Below are 25,907 nucleotides of genomic sequence, written 5' to 3'. Positions count from 1 at the left end.
ATGAATATGTTTTGGGTCAAAATTATGCAGGGTTTCTAGATACGAGTATCTTTCGTCATGGGGTGGGGGGGGGGGGTAAATTCTATACAATCTGTTATAGTTTTTTTTTTTCTTTTTTTTTAAGTGAATCATTGGGATACAAAGAATAAACTTTCCAATAATTAATGAGACTGAATCTTAATTTACTTAAATGACTAATATCCTTATTAAATCATTTTTTGGTTGATTGTTTGATTATTGAAGGGTTTTTTTTTCCTACTCAGTGTCTGGGATGAGACCTTTGTCAAAATTTCAGAAAAAACTGTTAGCTATTTCATCAACAATTTCCTGTGATTTTGTTGGTGTATCACGTTTCGTAAAACTTAAACAATTGGGATACAATTTTCCTGGCAAGTCATTTGACCAGTGAAAATTTGGCAAAACAACATGTATATGAATCCAGTCAAAGTTCTTTTTAATTTGAAATCTAGATGTTGTTACCATAGATAGTTTACAATGAGTAACAGGTAATGTAGGCAATTTTCAGATACTGTTACATAATCAACAGTACTAGAGCCATTCGGGGTATAACAAGCAAAATTTCCTTACACATCATCAAACATTCATTCAACAATCTTAAATGGTCTCCTATGCACATGTCAATCAAATCTCTACCTCTCCTATTTACAACACTATCCTTACAAGATTTCTGAATTAATTATCTACAGAATAATAATCAAATAATGGAAGAAATCAAAGCAAAAATAAAATCTGTTTCTGATCGAAATCTGGCATTAAAAATACCACATAAAACTAGAGGAACTGTGAGCACTGAGATCACAAAATGATACCCCCGCCTCCCATATGTTTATAATGGCAAAGTCGACGTTTATTTTTTTTCTGTGTGAGATCCGAAATAAGTGTCCGATCAAAAAGTAAAATAGGGGGTGCAGAATGGCATTATGTAATAAAGATTCTGTGGAAGTCATATTAAATTTTAATCAGTGGTATAGGAGGAGTTGCAGATAAGGGATGGGTACCCCTCCATATTATAGAAAGGATGACAGACTTCTCTCTACATACTGAAACTAATAGGAACACTGAATATTGATGCATCAGTACCAAGATGGATTTCAGCTAAATATATAACGTCAAAGCCTGTTTTCAATTTGTTTCAAAAAGTTGGATCACATAATTTGTCAATTGTCTCAGATTTCAATCCCCTAAGTTCCAGAAACATATCACAAACACAAGAAAAAACAATAGAAATACTTGACTTTACTGTGAAAAGTTTATAGCAATGTATTTGTATCCAAAATTAACTTTCATGGTTACCAGGGAAACACAGTGTGGCCATTCAAAATTTGGGGCTATGTTTTGATTACTAGTAATACTATTTTAACTATCTTAAGGAAAGACATGGGAAATCAAGACTCTCAAATATTATACATTTATTGATTGGGTTCGGAGGCACCATGCATTTTGTTAGACCCAAGAATCAAAATGTTTGCCTGAGACCGTTAAGCCAAATGTAAACAGTTTGGTTCGAGGGATTGGCAAAACGCATTTTGCCGAGAACACAATCAATAAATATTTTGTTATACCTTTTACGTTTTTTTAAGGGGGGGGGGGATCTTGTGTTGACTTTCATGATGTAAATTTCATTTTCCTGCATTGTGGTTCAAACTCTGTCAATTCCGTAACTATTCGGACATCAACGGATGCAAATATGATATAGCTGATCCCACCCACAGTTTGAAAAAAGCAGTCCAATATCTCATCGACAGGTCCGATATCATTCTCTGCGGTCTGACATCGATTTTTTTTTTTTTTTTTTTTTTTTTTTTTTTTTTTTTCACCGCTCAGTAAAACATTTGAAATTTTAGACTTTTTTCAGTGTAGATATAAATAGGAAACAATTTTTAAAGGAATAACAAATATCTTTTTAGGCCCTGTAACACAGATTAAAAATCAGGATTTATAGATATATTCTAGTTTAGCCATGGAAACAACATTTCAGGTGTTTATAGTAATATCTTTGGGCTGCTTGAGGACTTTTAGTTACCTTTTAATCAAGAAACATTCTATCTTACTCACCTTGAATTCTTACCTGATAGAACTTAAGGTAGTATACAATAGATAGGCCAAATTTTTCCTCAAATTCAATTTTGTTCAAACTTTGATATTTTGTTCTAGGATACAAAATCTCTCTTTATATATATATAATGAAAGAAATTCAACCATACATATTTTGCCCACATAGTTTAATTTGAAATATGCCCTATCAGACCCCTGTAAGAAGATTGCGAATTCACACAGCCGACCTAAAATTGTGCATTATTTAAAAATAACCAATTGATCTATTGCAAACTTGTGTGATGCTGTTTATAAAGGCAACCTTTTTGTACTAAAATTTAGTAAAATATTTTGATACCGGTATATTTGAGTAAAATGTGATTAAAAAAAAAAAAAAAAATAGAACATACATATATCCGGGATTTGAAAATTCACATGTAAATATGCCACACGTTAAGTCCTCTTTAAAGAAAATGTATAATTCAATTTTTACAAAAAATCAACAGAATAATTGAAATAGAACCCAGATTAAATTTTTAATTTTTAATAAATCAAATGCAAAAAATGTAAAGATTCAGTAGATGACGTCACTATATTTGACCTTTGACCGCTTAATATGACCTTGACCTTTATTGTAATATTGTTGCTATGGTTACCAAGAAAGAAAAACGTTCAGTTTTGTAAATTTCATACCAATTTGAACTCTTTGTGGTAGTTTTTTGCTTCCAGTGAGAGATTTTATAGTAGTCGGAATTGAAAGTCAGGTTATCAATCAAAAAAGTTTGGGAATTTACAAACAACGATACATGTACGTATCCAAGAGAACAATATATTTTTCAAGGACTGGGGTGAAAAGTGTGTTTGAGAAACAGTAAAAAACTGATCTTTTTAAAGGAGACAAACAATATCCTACACAAAAAAGTAAATTTAAGCTGGTTTCTAACATACGAATGGAGGAAAAGTGTTTTTTTTTCAAACTATATGAATCGTCTGTAAAATTTCAGGATACACTTACAAAGAGGAAAAAGGGAAACCTTGTTGGAAACATATATAACTGCCCAGTCAACTCCATCATTTCCAAGGATCTATTTTGCCTCGTCGCGAAGTGTCACTGTGGTTTTTTGAGGAAGAATATATCTATTTATGGGTTTGCGAATGGTTGTGGGACTGGCGATGCGTTTGTTTCTTAGAGTCTGTTTGCTGTGATGCAGAATTGTTAAAAGTTCCTTGTTTCAATAATATCTGATTCATACGTTATATTTACTGTCTTAGAGAATTTATTTGATTTCAACTGTGACGTGCAATTCATGGTGTATTTTTTTAATTTTCTTCCAACCCAGAATAGAATGCAATGAACGGTAGACTAAAGTAAGCTTTACAGAGTACATAATAGTATAGGGTTACAATATCCAGGTTGATCCCTTTTCTATTTCTTTTTCTTCTTTTGAAAAAAGTAGACTTTTTGTATACAAGCATACAAGGTACCAACACAACTGGTCCGTCCTAATTTTACAGACCAACCATTTACAGATCTGCAGCTAACGTTAATTACAATACAATACAATTCAATGCAATGCAATACAATACAGTACTTTTCAAATGTATTTATATCTTTGTAAAGAATATAAACTAAACATTGTTAAGAATTAGTTCGTATTTTTTTTAATCAAAAATGAGAAGATACTTGAATTTTACTCAACAATATAAAACCTATTTTGAACAAACTTGAAAGGCAGTATCAAATGAATATTCAAACTAAAAATTCCTGTAGTATATTATTACATCGCTTCATTTTAAGTAATGTTACAGTGGAAAACATTTTACACATGATATATTTAAAAATGAAATAGAAGCCATTTTTTTTTCAAAATGCTGATACTCCTACAATTTTATTTCGATTGCCATGAAACTTGGAACACCACAATACTACAACAATATTGACAATGATGTTAATCGGTTCTTAATGAAAAAAGTTTCATATGGTTACTTAAAATATGATTACCTGTATATTTTTTTTTTTTTAAATTTCGATGAACTTTGTTGACATGGTTACTTAAAATAGATTTTTTGAAATTCTTTAAAAATGCTACTCCTTCGAATGTTTGGGTTTGATTTCAGTAAAAGTTGGTAATTGTGTAGAAATCATCAGAATATATAGATATGTGCATTCAAAACTTTTAAAGTGCTTCAGTTTGGAATTATCTCTTCTAATTTTAAAAAATGAAGGTGTAGAGCTACAATCTCATCAAATTCTTCTGGTTACAAATATATTTCATTCCTGGTTGCCATTTTTTTTTTCTTTGCTATTCATTATGGAAATTGACATACATGTAATTTGTTATTTTTTCTTAAATGCCCTGTCACCTTATTATATTGCTGACGTGAAGACGGTTTACGTAAATAGAAGACATCCTTTAAAATTGAAATACCAGAATATTAAGTTTTACGCGCTTTTCCGTCCGGTTTAAATCAAAGGAGGAAGGTTTCTCGAAAAAAAATGTAATCTCAGAGATTCCATTCACTATTTAGTTCTCAATATCTCCTCGTCTTTACAAGATTCTTTGATCCGCCTATATTCTAGCTTTTCTTCCTTATGGAGGTTAAAGACAAATATGATACTTCCCTGTCATCTAAATGAAAATCTGGACTGGGAGCAGGAAAAAAACACGACATGAAGGTGTGTAAATCCTTGATTTTATTTGTATTATTCAAAATAATTTGTGTTATCTGGAATTTTTTTTTTAGGATGGCTAAAAGTTACAGTATTTCAAAAGCATCTTTTTTGCTATCTCTATTAATGTGTACAATTACAAACTTATTTGCTAAAATATCGACTATAAAGCAAGAAAAGAAAACTACCGGTAGGTGTTTTAATTTTAATCAAAATTTGAATAACGAATAAAATTGGTATTGAAGTCTCATTCAGCAACAGCATAGCTGTCCAATTATAACTGTTCATACTCTTTCCCCAATTATTTACTAATATTTCAATATGATCCAGAAACAAATTGTAATAATATTTTTATGTTAAGTAAAAGATATGTCAAAGACAGATCATTTGACATTTTAAGGAGGTTCGATCCTGAGCTTTTGAGCAGATTTTGGTCTGGACCTTAATTTCTAAAAGTCTGCATCATTTTTAAGTTCTAACATTAAATCTGGATTCTAAAATGCAAATTAACCTACATCCAATGAAAAAACCGCGATTTAATTCCATTCAAATAGGATTAAGTCAGGGACTATATTTTGTGGCGGAAGGTTTTTTAGAAGAAAATGATCAATTTTTCCCTTTGAAATATATACAGTACTGTTAAGTTTAGATTCCTATTTTTCTATGCTGGTTGCAAACAGAGCTGTTTTTTGCTGTGAGATATTTTATGCTAGTTCTGAAATATCTATCAAATTATTTCTTTTTAATTCTTTCATTATATTGTGACAGATATAGTAAATATATTCTGAAAGTCCAGGAAAAAATTGAGCCAATTTTAACATAAAATTAACACATTTTTAGTAATATCTAAAAATTTACATCATAGACCCCCACTTTTGTTTTTCTTTTCTCAATATATAAGAAAGCTTTGATCAATCTGCTTAAATTCAGCAAAAGTTTAAGACTTTAAAATAATTTTCTTGCTTGTTAAATTTTTAATGCCAGAAAAATCACGTTTTGTGAGTGCAGAAAGGTCAAATAATTGATTTTGCGAAGCAATTTGAAACTTTTTCTTAGTCACAATTTTAATGTGACTTTTTTAAAATAGACTTATAGTTTATTTTGCCCCATGATTTATTTGGATAAAAACATTGGAGGAAAAACGTCGAAGATGTGATTTTTGATTAAGACACAAATTTAAGTGCAAAAAGGTCATATTAAATGTACTGTAGCGCCAAAAGAAGCATATTGACCCCAACTTTTTGTTTTTATTTTTAATTAAGCTTTGTGTGTAGAAACTAAAAATATACTTGACAAAAAAAGTTTTAGACTTTAAATATCAGGATCCATCCTCGTTGAGCGACAGGGAATTTGTTGATGAGGTTTTTTAAGGCACAAGTCCTCTCTTTCAGAATTAATCAAAGCAGTCTCTCCTTCGTCAAATGAAGTAGTAAAAACGTAAAGTAAACAGGATACCTTTTAAATATAGACATTTATATCAGTATTTATTGGTTTTAGGGGATACACAAATGATTTTGAGCGTTGCTGGAAAGCGTTTTTTATGTAAATGTTTATCGTTAAGTAGACTAGAAAATGCTTAAATTGATTGATTGTATGTTGTTCGAGATTTTCTCACTCATATAGAGACGCCATTGAGCAGTGAGGGATCTTTATCTCGCCAACGCCTACTGTGACACGGGGCCTCGCTTTTTAAGGTCTCATCCGAAGGACCCGCAACTTTCACTTCAAAGTTTGGCGAAGGAACAGTTGCTACCTATTTTTAATATATTCGATCAGTGCATACTATCTATTCAAGATATATTACTAAAGCCAGGTACTCTTCACACATTTGCTCTGAAAAAATATAGTCCATTCATGATCAGCAGATACAACATTACAACAAATGTTTAGAATATCGATGAGTATGTTATACATGGAAGAAAACAAAATTAACGTAAAATGATTTTTAGAAAATCATTTTATACCTAGAAATGTAGATAAGAAGTATTCTTATTCTCAGCCTTTTCCCCGAAAATATGTAGGTCATTCTTCGATTGACAATCTTTTCACCAACTACATTACTTTCATGATTATTCTTCGTTAATTATTATACAATTTCTTATGATAGATAATGTTAATCATTTATTGTGTGTGTGTGGTTCTTGTTTCTCTTTTTAACTGTTTACTGACGGAGTGGTTATATAACAGCTGCAATCGCAACTTCTCGGGACTTTCCGACTAACGAAAAACGAATTTATATGCGATTGACTTTCTGATAGCACGTGTTGCAGATTTTATTTGACAAAATGAAATATGTCAGACAGGACACTATTTGGTCTTGAAATCACAGATGCGTGCATTGTTTGCTAGTGTCGCAAGACTGTTGACAGTATTTGCTACGGATCGAAGAACTAGTTTCATAACAAGTGCATTTTTTTCTTATAGAGATCAGCTGAGCACAGTGAAAATTTGAGTAATTTAAAAGTCGAATATCTTGGATATGGGGTAACCCCATATCCATTCTTGTTTATCGACTTAAGTCAGTCGCGGCCGTGATTCGAACACACGACCTTCCGGTCACGGAGCGAGCGCTCTACCGACTGAACTACCGTGACGGTCAGGTGCTTAGACAAACTCCTCTATGGCACCTGATCCCATCTCTGATGTTCTTAGAGGTCCGTGTGTGCTCTGCTCCCAGTTTTATTGCTCCAATGGTCTTTTGAGCTTGATGAGCTTGTCTTCAAATTCATAAACAAAGTGGGATTAGTTCCCAAGATTGGTATGTTGTTAAAACAAATGAAATGTAAGCAACTTCAGTGAAGTTATACAGGACAAACACTTGCTTTGTTCACTCATAAAATTATGTATAGAAAACTGAGTATGTATGCTCATTGTTTGATTAATAAACATAAAAAGACTTATGGGCAATGTATTCACAACATTTTGCAGGATTTTGTTTATGCGCAGTAAATTCATAAAGAATTCAAAATATCTTCCTGTTAATTGTATTTCATAATCAAAAGTCACTTTCATTCGTGAACAAGTAACTATCCATTTAGTTTTAGTTTTCTTTGTTTACTTTCATTCCTTTAGTTTATTGCAAAATCACGAAAAGGCTTCCTGTTTCTAAGGTTATTACAAAAGCAAGCAATACAATCGTAAGATTATACAAAAATAAAGGGTGAAAATGTTATTAGCATTTAGCATTGCTTAAGGAGGAATGCCACACCAGAATTTTATTTAATAGATTTAAGACGTGCCTTTTAAACTATGGTTTCGGCATTGAAAGGCCGAAATTAGCTCTTAATCATTTTATAAGATTTTGTTCCCAATTTTTCATAGAAAATGAAAAAAAAAATTTTATTTGCAAATAAGATGCTTTAGAGTTAAAAATTTGCTGTTAATAAATGTATAATATGAATATCTAATAAAATATGTAAAGAAAATAAAATACCACGGCGTATACGTGTCTTTTCAATTTTGCAGGGGAAAATCATTTATGTCACATTTAGAAAAATCATTTTCGAAATCATTTGTACAATTTAGAAAATACTTTGTGCGAATTTTAAATAGTTGGTACAATTTAGAAAAACTGAAGAAATACATTATTATGCAAATGATAATGCAATATTGAGTTATTTAATTCCTATATCCCTTTTTTCAGAAGTTCCCCACTACAACTTTCAAAATCGTTGGTTCGGGCCTATAGCTAATGATTGAAGTTTAGAGATCATATTGTGTAAGATCATGAAATAAGATCAAATTCAGAAAAAGTAGCCTGTAGTCAGTAATACCTTACGGACATGCGCAACGTTTTGTTTGTTGTTTAACCTCCCTCTCGAGAATTTTTCACTCATATGGAGACGCCACCACTTGCCGGTGGAGAACTGCAAATTTTGACCTATACTCAGCACTTAGGGCCATTGAGCAGTGAGGGATCTTTTTCGTGCCAACACCTATTGCGACACGGGACCTCGGTTTATACGGTCTCATCCGAAGGACCGTTCTCCACGTCCCACAGTGGGATTCGAACCCGCGACATAAGGATCAACTCCTTACTCCGCGACTATAGAGCAGACGCTCTAACCACTGCGCCACGCGGGCGACTGCGCAACGTAATTTTGGACTTTATTTTCTTATTTTCTGTAATTTAAGAGTTCCAGTAAGTTTTCGACTTTTATGATACTGTTTACCTCCTCTAGAACAAATTCTGAGGAAATTTCAGCTAAAATGATATATTTGGTAATTTTTGTATATTCTTTAATGAAAAAAGAAGGATTTTTATCATTTGATATCTTTTCAAAACCCCTGGTAATGTATGCTGATTTTTTGGCTATGAACATCTGATGGTACTATGATTATAAAGTGATAGTATCCTGGAAAATAACCAGTAGATTACAATTTTGTAAAGTACGTTGCCCATGTCCTTTAACTATTCAAAAGTTCGATTTACTGAACACATCATGAAAAAATGCTGTTCATTATAATCAGCAATATTGTGAATTGTTTATTTTTGCATGAACTTTTTTGTTGTATTTATTGTTTTTACACCTTAGTCAAAACCTGGCAGTTCTGTGTTTCAACGCAACCACGCTCCTTCACGAAAGACTATGCCATCTATTTATATGTATACGTGGGTGAATTAAAAAAAAATGACCACCAATTTGAAATTTTTGGAAAAAAATCAACTACCTATAACATATTTTTCACTTATATTATCATATTGTACATGCATTTTAGTTAAAATTCCTTAAGTTGCAATAGAATAGACAATTGGATAAAGTTATTAGCAAAACTTTATTTGAAAAAAGAAAATATCACTTTATCCTAAAAGACTTTCTAAAATACATAATCAAAAGAAATTATAGTTTTTTTCTTCAAAATTGTATCAGGGATATAAATGATTAGATCTAAACCTTGATTGAGTTTCTTCTCTTGTATATGTGGAAGAAATTTGGCTTTTTGATTGTTATTTTACATTATTTTTTCTATTCTGGTTTGAAAAGTTTTAATATGAAAGAAATATGAAACAAAAAAATCCCCCAATTCATTTTTTTTTTTGTTCATTTAAGTCAGTTCTTTAAAATCAAGCCAAAAGAGAATTTTGACATACAAGTTTTCTTACAAAAAATATTAGATTTAGAAGTGACCCTATGTTGCATTATTGTGTTGCACTCCTGACAACTGATATCCAGTTTTATCTAATATTGTTTTAAAAATTATAACACACCATGACCCATTCTTAGTTTGTAAATCAGTTCTTTGTTTTAATATTTTTTATCATTTACGGCATATTTTTCATATATTCAAGACCACAAAACATGATTATTTGCAATGTGTAATAATTATACATTGTATTTGAAAATATATGTTAAATTGATGAAAACTATTCTCTGAATTGACTGTAAAATGTCTGTACCGGTAATTAGTCGGCAGACATAATGTTTTAAACATCAAATAGTATCAAACTTTTTTTTCAATTTATTTTTTAGTAAAGATAGATGAAGATCATTGACAATCATAAAACAGTTTTGTTGTACTCCTGACTGCAGAAAATTTGAAAATTAAAACCACAGAACACAAAAATTCATAAAGTGTTGGCAACATCAAGTGGTAACAAAATTGTGCAATATTTATAGTCCAATACTTCAGAATTAAAACACAAGAAAGTATTTAAACTTGGCTTTTTATTTTGAACTATTCCCTATATATCTATATATGTATATATATATATATATATATATATATATATATATATATATATATATATATATATATATATATATATATATATATATATATATATATATATATATATATATATATATATATATATATATATAGATAGATAGATAGATAGATAGATAGATAGATAGATAGATAGATAGATAGATATAGATAGATAGATAGATAGATAGATAGATAGATAGATAGATAGATAGATAGATATATATATATATATATATATATATATATATATATATATATATATATATATATATATATATATATATATATATATATATATATATATATATATATATATATATATATATATATATATATATATATATATATTTAAAACATTGCTGTGACGTCATGTCTTTGTTCTTGCAGTCTAAAAATTTACCTGTAGCCGTCCGATAATAATAATTAAGAGTCCAGTAAGATATTATCGGACGGCAGTGATAACAATAACTTAATAAAAAAAATATTTGGAATCATAAAAAAAATCCTTCATCACTCGACCACTGTCCATAGTTCCTGCTAAGCCAAACGACTGCCATTGAATGAATAAATGAAACAAAAGAGTTCACTCACTGGTTTTACTCTCCAAAGAAAAAAAACTTTCTCTTTTCTTTTGTCTACTTATTAGATGGTTTCAGGTAGAAAACTATTGATGCCTGAACTCCTATTGTGTATGTATTGTGTATTTATCGGACTCCTTCAGGTAACTTTTGGAAATTAAATAGCAATGTTTTAAGTAAGATATATGCCTCATACAATTCTATATGTAAAATTATCACTGTTATATATATATATATATCACTATATATAGATAGATAGATAGATAGATAGATAGATAGATAGATAGATAGATAGATAGATAGATAGATAGATAGATATAGATATATAGATATATATATATATAGATAGATAGATAGATAGATAGATAGATAGATAGATATAGATATATAGATATATATATATATATAGATAGATAGATAGATAGATAGATAGATAGATAGATAGATAGATAGATAGATAGATAGATAGATAGATAGATAGATATAGATATATATAGATATATATATATATATATATAGAGAGAGAGAGAGAGAGAGAGAGAGAGAGAGAGAGAGGATATTCAATGTTTTGTAGATGAATATGGAATTTATTTCACGAGTGGGACAGGGCTTTTTGATATTTTCACGAGTGCGAAGCACGAGTGAAAATATAAAAAAAATCCTGTCTCACGAGTGAAATAAATTCCATATTCATCTACAAAACATTGAATTTTCTGTTTATTACATTTTCTTTGATTTTCCCTTTGCCTCTGTCTTGTCTTAACACTGTTATCGGCTTGACGTCATAGTTGAGCGGTTGAGACGTCATAGCTTAGCGCTGCAGTTATGTGATTGAAAACATTACATAGCTGCGATAGCATGGATTTTAGCAACATATTTGGGAAGAAATTTGCAGTTTTAGCTCTATCAAGATGCTTAGTTAATATCTCTATCTTATGACAGGCCAGAAATTATTTTTTACTTACTTTGATTTCCTTTCACACTGTGAGAGAATATCACTTTGGTATCCTTTCACACTGTGAGAGAATATCACTTTTATTCAATAAATAAATCACGGTAGTTAAAAGATGATGTCACACAGTAAAAATAATTATAAAAGAAAAAGATAATGCACAGGTTCCAAAATTCATTTAACACAAGCGCTTTTATTTCTGGATTTAACAATCCTTCTTCAGGTGTACATACTTTGAACTGATTTGTTTTGCTTGGTAACGTTAGCTATGACGTCATGAGTGTCTTTGCAGGGAAGGAATAAATCCATGACGTCATAGTATAACGTAAAAGTTCGGGAAAATTGAATTGTACAATAAATCATGATTTTCTCAGTCTTAATAAACAAAGTATTTAAGAAATTTATTATACAAAAAAGACATGAACTTATCAAAATATTAATGTTTGTTCAGTTTTGGTGAAAATAGATTTATAAAGTATTTCTCTTTCACTATTCTCATTACGGCTGAATCGTTCCTAAGTTTATAAAATGGAAAGACACAGTAGTTTCCTTGAGAACAAATGTCGAAATGCTCACTGCATGGCGTGTTTCTAATGCTCAGATTATTGATTTGCTGACGGTGGACGCGCATGCGGTCGGTTAATTGGGATCCGGTTTGACCGATGTATTCCTCTCCGCAGTTGTTACAAGTTATACAATAAAGAAGATTTTTGGTTTTACACGACATGTTTTCATTTACAAAAAATGTTTTTCCACACTTGAAAATAATAGAGGATCCTGTTCGTATATAAGGGCAGGTACCACATCTGGGATCACCGCATTTTGATACTGTGTATTGTTCAGGAATGGAGTTGAATTTAGGTCTGGTTAATAATTTTTTTAAATTGGGTGGTTGTCGTTGGCTGTGAATTAAGTCCGATTTCTGTATAAGTTGTTGCAGATCATTGTCCCGTTCGATGATTGTAAAGTTCTTTTTCGCCTCTTGGAATATATTAATATGTTTTGGATTATATGTTGTTACAAAAGGGATTAAGAAGGGATCTTTGTCCTTTTTTTCTGGTCGTTCTTAATATATGTTGCGGGATTTTCTTGGATTCTTCTATGGCAGAAAGGATAAGATTTTCTGGATAATGTTGTGCAAGAAGAAATGTTTTTAGTTCTGTCAACCTTCGATTTCTAGTATCTGTATCTTTTACAATCGTACAAATTCTTCTGGCTAAATTGTAAGGAATATTCCTTTTGGTGTGAGTAGGATGACACGAGGTGAAGCTTAGATATTGGTGTGTATCCGTTGTTTTATAAAAAGCAAAACAAATCAGTTCAAAGTATGTACACCTGAAGAGAGATTGTTAAATCCAGAAAGCGCTTGTGTTAAATGAATTTTGGAAACTGTGCATTTTCTTTTTCTTTTACAATTATAATTATATATATATATATATATATATATATATATATATATATATATATATATATATATATATATATATATATATATATATATGTATATATATATATATATATATATATATATATAAAAGATAAAATATACATTTAGAAGATAAAATAAATTTTATAGTGTATTTTCCTTCACAGGACAAAGGAAGTAACTGAGGTCAACCAGAAACATTCTACTTATCAATTTTTCTTTTTATTTATTCATATTTGATCAGTAATAATTCTAACATACTAGTATATGATGCACTCCTGACCAAGAGCATGGGAGTCTTTAAAGTAGAATCGTGAAGCGAAAGTTATATATCAGAACTTATTCTGTTGTTACAGTGAAGCTGAGGTGGAATTACTTGAACTTTATAACAATTTTCAGTGTGTTTATTTTTCACATTTTTAAAAAAAAATCAAAGAGAAGATAAAAAATACATCTGAATTGATAAAATTGAAAAAGAGAAGGGTTTTAATAATAAAACTGTCAATAATTTAGTACAAAATTATTCAAATAGATCATTATTAAAGAATGAAATATATGGATATAACGAACAGTATTTGAGCTCAAAAGTCCATTAAACAATACAAAATAGGAGCAGAGCAAACACGGACCTCCAAAACATCAGAGGTGGGATCAGGTGCCATGGAGGAGTACGCATCCCCAACCGACCGGTCACACCCGCCGTGTGCTCCTTGTCATGATCGGGAAATAACGGAAAAATCCGTCGACAATTCGGTGTGTAAATAATGACCTAACAATTAGTATGAAAAACGTCAGTCAGCATTTGACTCAATGATAATTAAATTGTATTTCCTGACAAGGTCATTGTGTCAACCATAGAACTTACGAAATAATGATTTTAAACAAGACTGCTGATATTTTTGATTCATCAACTTGTTTGTCAATAATTTACCTCGTTTTAGAAATTGTGCATACGTAGAGCATGCTCTTGCGTATCGAATCAACTGACAGATACAAATCCCGTATGCAGGTGATGAAGGTATATTGCTGCATATGTAAGGGAAGTTGACGATTGAAAAGTGAAAGTCATCACGTTTATCATAAAGCTTGGTTGTTAGATTACCATTAACGTCTTTTTCAAGTAAAATATCCAAATATGAAACAGATGTGTCAGACTCTGTGGTATCTTTTATCTCAAGTTCACCGGGATATATCGTATCGACATAAGAATGGAAATAACCATTGTTAATTGACAATACGTCGTCGATATATCTAAATGTCGAGTTGAAGGCCACAGCAAGTGTTTTCTTCTTTTCACGTATAAGATTTTGGACAAATTCTGCTTCATATGAATACAAAAAAGGTCTGCTAATAACGGGGTGCAATTGGTACCCAGGGAATTCCAATAGATTGTTGGAAGACCTAGTCTCCAAAAACCACATAGATATTGTCAATCAGAAACTCAAGCATCTTTTCAATGTCAACTTCAGAGTACTTGTGTGTACAATCAGAGTGTTTTTTAACAAAATAATTTTGCAAATGACCAATGACAAGGTAGGTAAATTTACGAGTTCCATTTTTATTAAAAAAGTAGCTGTCAATGATATCATGAAAGCCTGGACTTTAATTTATCGTTGGGAATGGTTGTGTATTAAGTTGAAAAGTCGTAAGTTTTTAAGCTGTTGATTTTGGTAAAATCTTGTGATTTCAAATTTTCCAGAAGTTCCTTAGAATATTAATTATCCACATCTGATTTACACCACTTCTCGAATATATTGTTGCACAGTACTCTTGAAGTTTTCCCTTCATTACTGTTAATATCTTAGTGAGGAGTAAAGAAAGAAGCTTGGTTGAACATTTACTGGAACCCTCTATGAATCTTTGTTTGTAAGAATATATCTTAGCATGAGTGGAAGTCTTTTCATCATATAACTTGAATCTATAAAAATGTGTTGCACCCCTGATCATATAAATATAGACCTGAAACATAGACATACCCTGTAATTGATAAATCTATTTGGTAAAAATGTGTCTTATTTTCCAAAATAAAAATCAGAAAATCATATACTGATAAAAGTTTTTTCATGCTGGGGAACAAAACATTAAATGTTGCACTCCTGACATTATTGGGTATGCACACATACTCATTAATGCTGCTTGTGTTTTATATAACTTTTTTTTTTTTGAAAGTTTTAAATTGTATATCAGATATTGCTTTACACTTTGAAAATTCTTTTTTGACTTAATTGTCTTTCAGATTTTTAAAATTTATGTTTTTTTGGTAACACTGCATTTTCTGTTGCACTCCTGACATTGTATAACATTTTTTTCAACATCAGCCATGACCACAACTTGGTCAAACAAAAGTTGCTACAGTCTACTTTTCAGGCTCAATACTTTGACTCAAGTCTATATTTCCACCATAAACCATTATTATTTATTTCACAGATCTTCAAAATATATTAAATTTTCAAAATTTCACAAAAGGTGTTGCACTCCTGATATTTTTAGCATCATTTTTTGGCATAACTTTTTTGTGAATTGAGATATCAATGAGATACTTGGCAGATATTTAGACACTATCTAAAGACATATAAGAGACGTAGAAATTTATTCCCATTGTCTGTACTTTTTGTGCAGGTTCAAAAATATGGGTTTGGTCTTTTTTTTTAATTCACCCACACTGTAGTACATTAATAAAAATACCAAGTAAAGTCGAGTAAAGGTCGTGCAAATAATACATGTGTATATGACGCTATCAATGTGTTATTAACATATCCTGAATTGTAAAAACAATTTCTCAGAAAAAGACGTCATACTTGATGATTCCAATTCATTTTATGATTTGCCTGAAGTCAAAAGGATACACATTCTTTGGTGAAAGTGGATTCTTTTCAAAGCCTCTTAGATTTTCTTGTTTTAGATTCAAATAATTTGTTACTTGGTACCATAACGCTTGAATTATATTTTATTTTTTGGATTTTAATTGCCGGTATTTAATTTTTCCCCTTTTCCCTCCCCCTTTCATTTTTCCATTTTACTGTTCATACCCTTTGTTTTCAATTTTGTACTCTGTAATCTCCTTAAAAATTAGTTTAAATTACATGTCCTTGTAAAACTACAAATATATATCATTGTTACATTTGTACCTTGATCTCTAATTGATGGAGCCAATATAGGCAATTTTTCCCTGCTGTTCAATCCATGTTCATTGTATCTACTTCTATGTATATCATGAATAAAATAATTCTTAAATTAATTATTTAATATTTTTGCGTCGAATTTCAATAAAGATTCGGAGAGAATTGCAACAATAAGTATGATGTGATAAAAAAAGAAAGAAAATTGTGATAAATATGGGTATTATGTCTATAGGATATTTTTTGGGGTATCTTTTGCGCATACAGATGCAGCTGACATGAATTCACAGCAAAAATAATACCATTAAGGTAAATCTCAAAATAGTTGGTTAACTGAGGCATCGGAGATGTCTGCTTGCTTTGATGTGGTGTGTGAAAAATTAAATTAGGATCTTGAAGTAAAAAAAATTTTTACCAGAAATTCCAGAAATATTAAACTAAATGCTAACTTTTGATGACCTTATCCTTTGTACGATAAAAATTCCCTTCGATAACAAACTGATTACATTATACATGATGTAAAGCTTTTAAATACTACATGAACGTTACATGACAACATGTACATATTTTGTGTACAAGTATATTTTATAAATTATTCGGATTTTGGGGTATATTTTATTGAAATATCCGGAATTTTGTGATTAAATAAATAATTAAATATTTTAGGTACATCTTAGAAAATTATCCAATTTTTGTGATAACATATTTTTGGTATAATTTATTGAATTATCCGGAATTTTAGGAGATTTTTAGATGAATTATCCGGGGTTTTTTTGCGATTACATATTTTGATATTTTTTTATTGAATTATCCGGATTTGGGGGAGGGGGTGTATATTACATTGAATTATTTGGATTTTTGTGCTTTATTTTATTGAATTTTCCAGATTATTGTGATTGATTATTTTGAGTGTATTTTATAACATTATCCGGATTTTTGTGATATCATATTTTGGTTATATTTTATTGAATTTTCCGGATAGGGCTGCCGAACTGGACTGCCATCAACCCATTGATTGATCGGAATATGTTGTATAATATGATAACACTGACATGAAACAAATTGAAAATATATGCCGGGTCTTCCTACTTGTACTTGCCATTCTTGGGATCCAAGGTAATTTTTTCCCTATAATCCAGAAGGATTTTACTTATCATTTTCTTATTACTTTTATAGGTGACAATTACTGAAACCATGTTGTTAAACTATTATTATATATAAGAAAAGGAAATTTTGAGGAACATAAAATTGAAATAAAAAAGATTGGTCATCAAGGAAAAAATTGAAAAACTTAATTCCAAAGACGGATTTTGAAGCAAAACGAACATTTTAGTATGTGCTATATCAGTGTTCTAATTTTATTCTAATGAACTTCATTCATTGATATTTTTGTGGCGTGAATAGTTAAGTATCCCATCCAAACGTTCTCTAACCCATTGATTCGACTTCAGACATAAAACTTAATTGAATTGATGGTTCCTATGATAGGTAAACTGTAAGTTCCTCCCAAAGAATTTGAATCACTGGATTTAAATATTGCATTTCTTAAAATGTTAGGGTTAAATACATGAAAATAAACCTTCAACAAAACTTTCTACTTATTATTATTTCTCGTTTTTGATAAGTTTTAATTTTAACAACAAAACTTAAAAAAAGCAGAAAATTATATCAGATATCGAAATACAGATATGATATTTTAAAAATTCGAGTATTTTTAGTACAGATATAGGCCTATGTTAAAATTCATATATTTTTAATGAGTTATCTTGTCTCATAAAAATTCTCAGGAAGGGGGGGGGGGTGGGGTGGGGGGGTGGGGGGGCTTACACCATGCATATCCTGGCCTATCCTGGTTCAATCAATAAATAATTTTTCATCCCAAATTAACTCTTCCTAATCAAGTTCAAGTAGTGTTTTGATATGGTGGTAAATTTTAAGTCTACAAAATTTTAGCATCGTATAAATTACTGCCACTTTGGAAAAGGATACATCATTGTTCATGATTTTCCGTTGTTTACCGTCAATAACGTAATAGCACAAGAAGGTGTTCAAAATAAAAAAAAAATGAGCTTTGGAAATAACATCACCTCTCTAGTATGCTAAGAAAGCAATGGTAGAAATTAACTTTCTAAATTAATGTAAATTTCCGTAAACTTTGTTAAAAAAAAGTGCCATACTTGTTTGTTTCAGGTAATATGTATCCTATCTGACTAAAAATGGTTTGGAAATGACAACCTTTGTATTATAATATCATACAGTATCTTGCTCTCTTCAAACGCATTTATTACTCATTCATTTGATCCACAACATTTATTTCATTTTCTTTTCAAATATCATTTGTTTAAATTTTCAATTCTCATTTTTGGCAGAATTTCAAGTCTTATTTCATCTTCAAGCAGAAGACGAAAAGGGTGAGTTTAAATAATGTCTCGTTCCCTTTAAAGCATAATTATCATTTTTGGAATTTAAATCAGTTACTATAGATTATGAAAGGTACATATAGGCATGCAGTGGTATAGGTGGTGCATATTAAATTTCAATGTATTACTTATACGCGGCTAGGATAAGGCTGTCCGAAGAATGTCACAGTGTACCAGCAGTAATAACTTCTCTGAAGTATCTAGATATGACGTCATAATTGCATATGACGTCAAGTCACTGCAAACATGACGGGGAAAGTGTCATAACTTTTATATTCCTCTCACATGACATGTAGAATTTTTTTTAAGTTGATATTTAATTCACGTGCCTGGATTGTTGTTTTAAGCTTCAGTATGTTACTATGACGGTGAATATTTGCAATTTAATATCGCTATTCCTTTATCTTGTCTGACATGTACGTATTCAAACAATTACGGAATATGAATGTGAAATGCTCCCCGTAGACAGAGTCAGAATTTATAAATCGTGTATAGATTAGACTGGCACAAGTGAATAATAAGTATAGATTGAAGATATTCTGTGTGAATCTACTAGATAAATATGTCCTCTAACTGAATTTTGCTGGGGGGATTGTATCTAATTTATCCCATCTTGTATAAATTGCAAGGAAGAGTGAAAAATGCCCCCTTGTATGTGGTTAAGTTTTATTTCTTGTGAAATATTTTCTTAAGAATAAAATTCAAACTTGCCCCCAGCACTTTATATATACCCAAGGATATGTTTAATTGATTTATGTAACAAGCTGTTCACATTAATTTTGTTTTTCACTTGTGCCGATGCGATTTTTGGGCAACATTTAAGAAAGTTTACAAGTGTCCGTCACGTGATCAACACAGTCATGTGACATCAAAATATGCTTTTTTTATAATACCTTATTCAACTCTCTTCACAACCTAATTGTGCATGTATACATAGATTACAAATTGAAATTAAAATATTGCTCAAAATGAAATAGTATATATCTTATGCATATTAAGCGTTCGGACAGCCTTAACATAGCTGCGTATTATAATAATAGAATTATTATTATAACATCCACTATTTTAAAAGGATTTTAATGCCGCCCAAAAAAAAAAAAGAAAATGAAAGTCGTAAAGAAGAATTTTATATTTACGCTTCTGTCATTTATCACATGAAATTAGGAGGCGAGAAATTGGTTAATTGTAAATAAAGATGTTGACTGACAGACAGACGACAGATGAAGAACATGCGTAGCACTAAATACACACGCTAATTCTGGTTTTCAATCAAATGAAAGAAGCTATAAATTCTAATGAATTTTCACAGAGGAACAGGGGAGGGAAATCTGCGATGCGTCACCACCGGAATTGTCTTGTAATTCTGAATACAAATACAGGTCTGCGGACGGATCTTGTAATAATTTAAATCATCCAGACTGGGGAAGAAGCTACACAGCGCAAAGACGATTTTTCTTACCGGAATATGACAGTGGTAACCTTCGGTTTCATTTCTCACTTATATGTGTAAAACAATCAGTAGTTCACATAATTTTTTTATGCTCTATGAAATCGTTAACTGAACTTTGCTTCAATTATTTAATTCATTTGAAAGACTGTAACTCTCCTCGACAAAAAGGATACAGGAAGATGCCACTACCTAGTTCTCGTGAAATCAGCAACCTGCTATTCCAAAACAGAAATTCAACAACCGATATGGATCCAAAGCTTAACGTTCTTCATATGTCGTTTGGCCAGTTTCTTGATCACGACCTGATACTGACACCCCTCATCAGAGGTAACCCTCCCTCCCTCCTCTCTCTCTCTCTCTCTCTCTCTCTCTCTCTCTCTCTCTCTCTCTCTCTCATTGACACACTTAATTAGAGGTAGCTCGCTCTCTCTCTCTCTCTCGCTCTCTCTCTCTCTCGCTCTTATCAGCCATTGGTTAAATCAATAGTGTATAAGTTTTTTTTTTTCAGGAACTTTTGCCTGCTGTGGAGAAGACAAAGATAGCGACCTGTGTATACCCATTACTATTCCTCTAGGGGATCCATTCTTTAAAGAAGACTGCATGCCTCTGACACGATCGGCTTCACTTTTCCAACAACGTGAACACAAATGTACGTACAAAACTGCAATAGAAAAATATATTTTTCCCTGTAAATATCAAAATGGTTTACAAACGAAGGTAATCAAAGACTACAGAGCTCAGCTGGACGAATAGATGTATTCTAGAAGTGTTCATCCCTAGATGCATCATTACAGAAATTTGGTCACCATTCTGCTGATCACTCATCTGCAAAAAGTAGGTCAGATCCAGCTTTTGAAGCAAGTCTGGTAGTGTGCATTAGTAGATGCATCATAAATGCAAGTTTGAATACCATAGGGCTTAAAGCTACTTAGGAATGGACCTGCTAGATAAACGTTTACCTGTTCACTTTTCCGAAAATTGTTTGTGAGATCCGGCATCCGAAGAAAGAATGGTAGTGTGCATCATCATACCTAAATGCATCATCCTGGCAAGTTCTATCACTATGGGGCTTATAGTTACTCGAGAATGAGACCTGCTCCAAAACTAAAAGCCTGCTCCAAAACATTAATCTGACCATTCTAATGGAAATCATTGACTAACAAAGCAGTATCAGAAATTTGGCTGGTACAATGAAACATACTATATGCATCATCAATGTAACTCTGAAGACAAAGAGTTACTTAAAGACTAGGCTTTTTGATATATATTGAGAACTGCTTCTTCAATAATGGAAATCGGAAATTTTCATATTTTGTGATTGGTCATCTATGAAATTACTTCCTTCCTTAAAATCATTCTGAATCTACACACAAGTAGTGTGAGATTTGATATTAAGAGGATGCTGGAGTTCCTCATTGACAACATCTATGCAGTCTGGAGACCAGGGCCGGGGATCATGAAGCATCTTAAGCTTAAGTCAAAATCCTCATGTTGTACTAAAATATTGGTGTAGTCAAGCAAACCGAAACTGAAATAATTTTCAATATTACTTTACGAAAGTCTCATTGTCTGTAAACTCAGAGATTAATTCACTAATTAATGAACATTTTACAGGTGATTGAAAATTTGACTAAAGTCTAAGTCTGTTTCATGGTCCCGGGCCCTGGCCCCAAGACCATTAACTGAGAACAGACTTAAGTCAAAATTTTGATTTTTAGGTCACCTGAGTCACTCAGGTGACCTATTGCTATCTCTTTTCGTCCGTCGTCCGTCGTTCGTCGGTCGTAAACTTTTGAACATTTTCAGCTTCTTCTCTGGAACCAGCAAACCAATTTCAACCAATTTTGGCATATAGCATCTATGGGTGAAGGGGAACAGAAATTGTGAAATTCGTGGCCTCTGCCCCCCTGGGGCCTGAGGGGTGGGGCCAAAACCATCAAAATTAATGCAATCTTTAAAAATCTTCTTCTTTACTCCTGGACATCAAGCAGTCAAACTGTTGGCATGATTGTAATAAGCATTGAGCCCTCTACCAAAATTGTGAAATTCATGGCCCAAGGGTCACGGGTTCTGGTGCTAGGGCGGGGCTATATAGATCATATGGTGAAAGTGCATTATTTCTTTGAAAATCTTCTTCTCTACTCCTGGGTATTATTGAAACAAATTGAATACATAGTTGTGATGAGCAAGGGTGACTCTACCAAATTTGTGAAATTCATGACCCCAGGGTCAGGGGTTCTGGTGCTATGGTGGGGCTATATAGATCATATATTGAAAGTGCATTATTTCTTTGAAAATCTTCTTCTCTACTCCTGGGTATTATTGAAACAAATTGAATACATAGTTGTGATAAGCAAGAGTGACTCTGCCAAAATTGTGAAATTCATGACCCCAGGGTCAGGGGTTCTGATGCTAGAGCAGGGCTATATAGATCATATATTGAAAGTGCATTATTTCTTTGAAAATCTTCTCTTCTCCTGGGTATTGTTTAAACAAATACATGGTTATGATAAGCAAGGATGCCTCTTCCAGAATTGTGAATTTCATGACCCCTGGATCAGAGGTTCTGATATTAGGGCAGGGCTCTATTTATTATATAGTGAAAAAGCATTAATGCTTTAAAAATCTTCTCTGCACCTGGGCATATCAAAGGCAAAAAGAGTAAAAGTTTTAATAAGGAAGGGTATTTTTACCAGCTGCAGATTTTTGAACATCAGAACCATTTGGTCAAGTGTTCTGGTCCAGGCCAGGGCTCTATTAATTTGTATTCTGAGAGGAGTTATTCCCCTTTCCATTTACTTGTGATAATTAATCACTGTAAATAATGTACTTGAAAGGTTAATAGAATAAGAGAATTATGCAAGAATTTTTATTGTATAATACAAAAAGTACTTTCATAGTTTTAATGATCAGGTAGACTTGTAAGTAACAGATAAATGTTCATCAAAGACCAAGAGAGGCCAATGTAAGAGATTTCAACAAGGAATTAAAAGAGTTCAGAAGCACTGATTATAAGTTTGTTTATATACTGTCTGGTGAGAGTGATAAATGGGGAGCAGATTAGAACCTAATTTATGTACTGTTAATGAACACTTAACTAATTATTTTGTTGATCCTAATCACCCTATTTTTCTTGCTTTTGGGCAACAAAGCTTCACCTTTCAGTTCATTTTATACTCTATGGATCCTCTAAATTGTTGTATTATACTCAGGTGACCGTTAAGGCCCTTGGGCCTCTTGTTATTAATATCTTGGGTTTTATTTAATGTATTTGCTTAAAAATTTGCAATATTGTGTAATATTTCAATTCAAATATATGATGAAAATTTTGTTTCAATATCATAAGTTATAATAGTTTGAAATTTTGACTTAAGTCTGTTCTCAGTTTATGGTCTTGGGGCCATCCCTTCCATCAATTTGTCGGAATTATTATAAGCACTTATCGTGCTCATTAGCTGACCTGTTTTTATATTATTATGAAGCAGAATTTATTCCAAAAAAATCTACATGATAACAAGAAAACTCTTGCTGTGGACTTCAACTTGATAAGATAATCTATATCTTAGATTATCTCTTAGATAAGAGAATTTATCTTATAACTACAGTTACTTTGATTAATATATTGACAAGATATATCCAAGTGAAATCTAAATGAAAGACACGACAAAGTCTGCCACATGGTTTCATAATTGGATATTTTACTGACTGTAGACGGTGTACGACGAGACGATTTCACTTTTCCATTGTCAACTTGTCCTTATTATTCCACTATCGCCTGCATATGGTGTTCATGTCTCACATTCGATATGAAAGAGCATGCTCTGAGTACGATCAAATTTTAAATCGAGGCAAGCTACTGACAAATAAGCTGTTATTACCGGATTTTAACAGCCTCGTTTAAAGTCAGCATTTCGAAAATTCTACGTCGTTATAACGACATTGTTTGCCAATACAATCTATCATTGGGTCATATTTTGACTGACATGTTTAATGCAAGTTGTCAGGCTAGTATTTTTTACTTAATTTGACTACGGACGGATTATTTCGTCTACCTGATCAATACATAGGGCTCATGACGGGTTTGGCCGGTCATCAGGGGATGCTTACTCTTCCAATACAGCTGATCCCATCTCTGAAATTTCCAGGGGTCTGTGTTTTGTGCCCTGTTTACCAATATTATTTAAAAGATTTTTTAGATCGATAACTGTTCGTTATTTTCACTTTTTTCGTTAAAAATACATTTTCTCCAAAACTTGAACCTGGGACACTGATGTCGATGGTATAGCTTAACCCCCCCCCCCCCGACTTCGAGTTTAGCTAAAAAAGAAACATATATATTTTACTTATATGCAGTTAATCTATCGTACCTGAAGATGAAGAGAGACATACTTCTGTTAGCTTTTAAATCAAGCTGGGGAAAAAATTGTTAATGATATCATACAAAGCTTTCGCTTGGTATTAAGAGAAAAAGCACCTTTTCATAGTAATTTCAAATTGTTCCTATTTTTTAAATATTTGAAATCGAATACTGCTTTTTTTACACAAAAGATTTTCAAAATGAATACTCACTGGATTTTTTTTATGTCTAAACATCTTTTTTCTATCTATGAGAAATGAATGATTAAACTAACTATAAAAAAAATGCTTACCAATGTGTACAGATGAGTTCATTCAGTAATCTTGTAGGTTGTCGATAGCAGGTCAATGACGTCACTTCCTATATTGATGCATCAAATGTATACGGTTCTGATATGAATAAAGCAAATAGGCTTAGAACTTTTCAGAATGGTAAGTTTTTCTCTCTCAATTGCTTCCTCGTTTCATATTAACACTTTAGTATGACATAACAATTTGTTCTTTTAATACTTTCTAGTTCTCGAAAGGCTCAAGACAGTCGTCCAATAATTTATGAAATATGTCCATTATGAATAATAAGGGACAGTATATTAATAACTTATTGGGCATCTTAAGATAAGTTATTGAATTGAAACAAATACAACACAGAAACTTGCAATTGATGTCAGAACTCAAAGGATCATTCTCTATAAGGCCGTTTTGCGGCCTACAATGACTTCAACTTTTCAAATAGTATTTTTCCCCTTAAAAACTGCATGAGTCAGTAGGCTAATGTTCCAATTTAATGATAAATGTTGATTGGTTAATGATACAAAAGTATTTGTTATGATATAGGGTCACAAAGTAAGGTACTATCGGTCCGTATTAGCATTAGGGTAATGGGAAAACTCAAGAGGGTTGGTGTGTTAGGTAACTCCTACACATGTCATAACCACCTTTAACCAACACCAAAATTTGCATGTTAACTTCTTATGAACATAAAACGTGACTACCAAATTATCAACTTGGTTAAAGGTGGTTATGACATGTAAATAAAAACTTTTCGCTTCATTTTTACGATATTTGCAGGAAAAGCAAACTACTCACAATGAAGGATATCAGCTTATGTAGATTATTTCTTATTATAAACTTTCATTTAGAGTACATGTGTCTATTGATTTACTAAGAATTA

At 31.6% G+C, this 25,907-nt stretch overlaps 1 pseudogene; it reads left to right on the top strand.

The window, feature by feature from the left end:
- Positions 1-25,907, top strand: part of LOC133173606 (peroxidase-like protein) — a 39,931-nt pseudogene that overhangs the window by 4,714 nt on the left and 9,310 nt on the right.

The sequence above is a fragment of the Saccostrea echinata genome, unplaced genomic scaffold, assembly GCF_033153115.1.
Source record: "Saccostrea echinata isolate AGI-Se365-2 ecotype Australia unplaced genomic scaffold, CSIRO_AGI_Sech_v1 ptg000056l, whole genome shotgun sequence".
In the NCBI taxonomy this organism is placed as follows: domain Eukaryota; kingdom Metazoa; phylum Mollusca; class Bivalvia; order Ostreida; family Ostreidae; genus Saccostrea; species Saccostrea echinata.
Note: the sequence above shows the minus strand (reverse complement) of the source record. Positions and strands in the feature narration are given on the sequence as shown.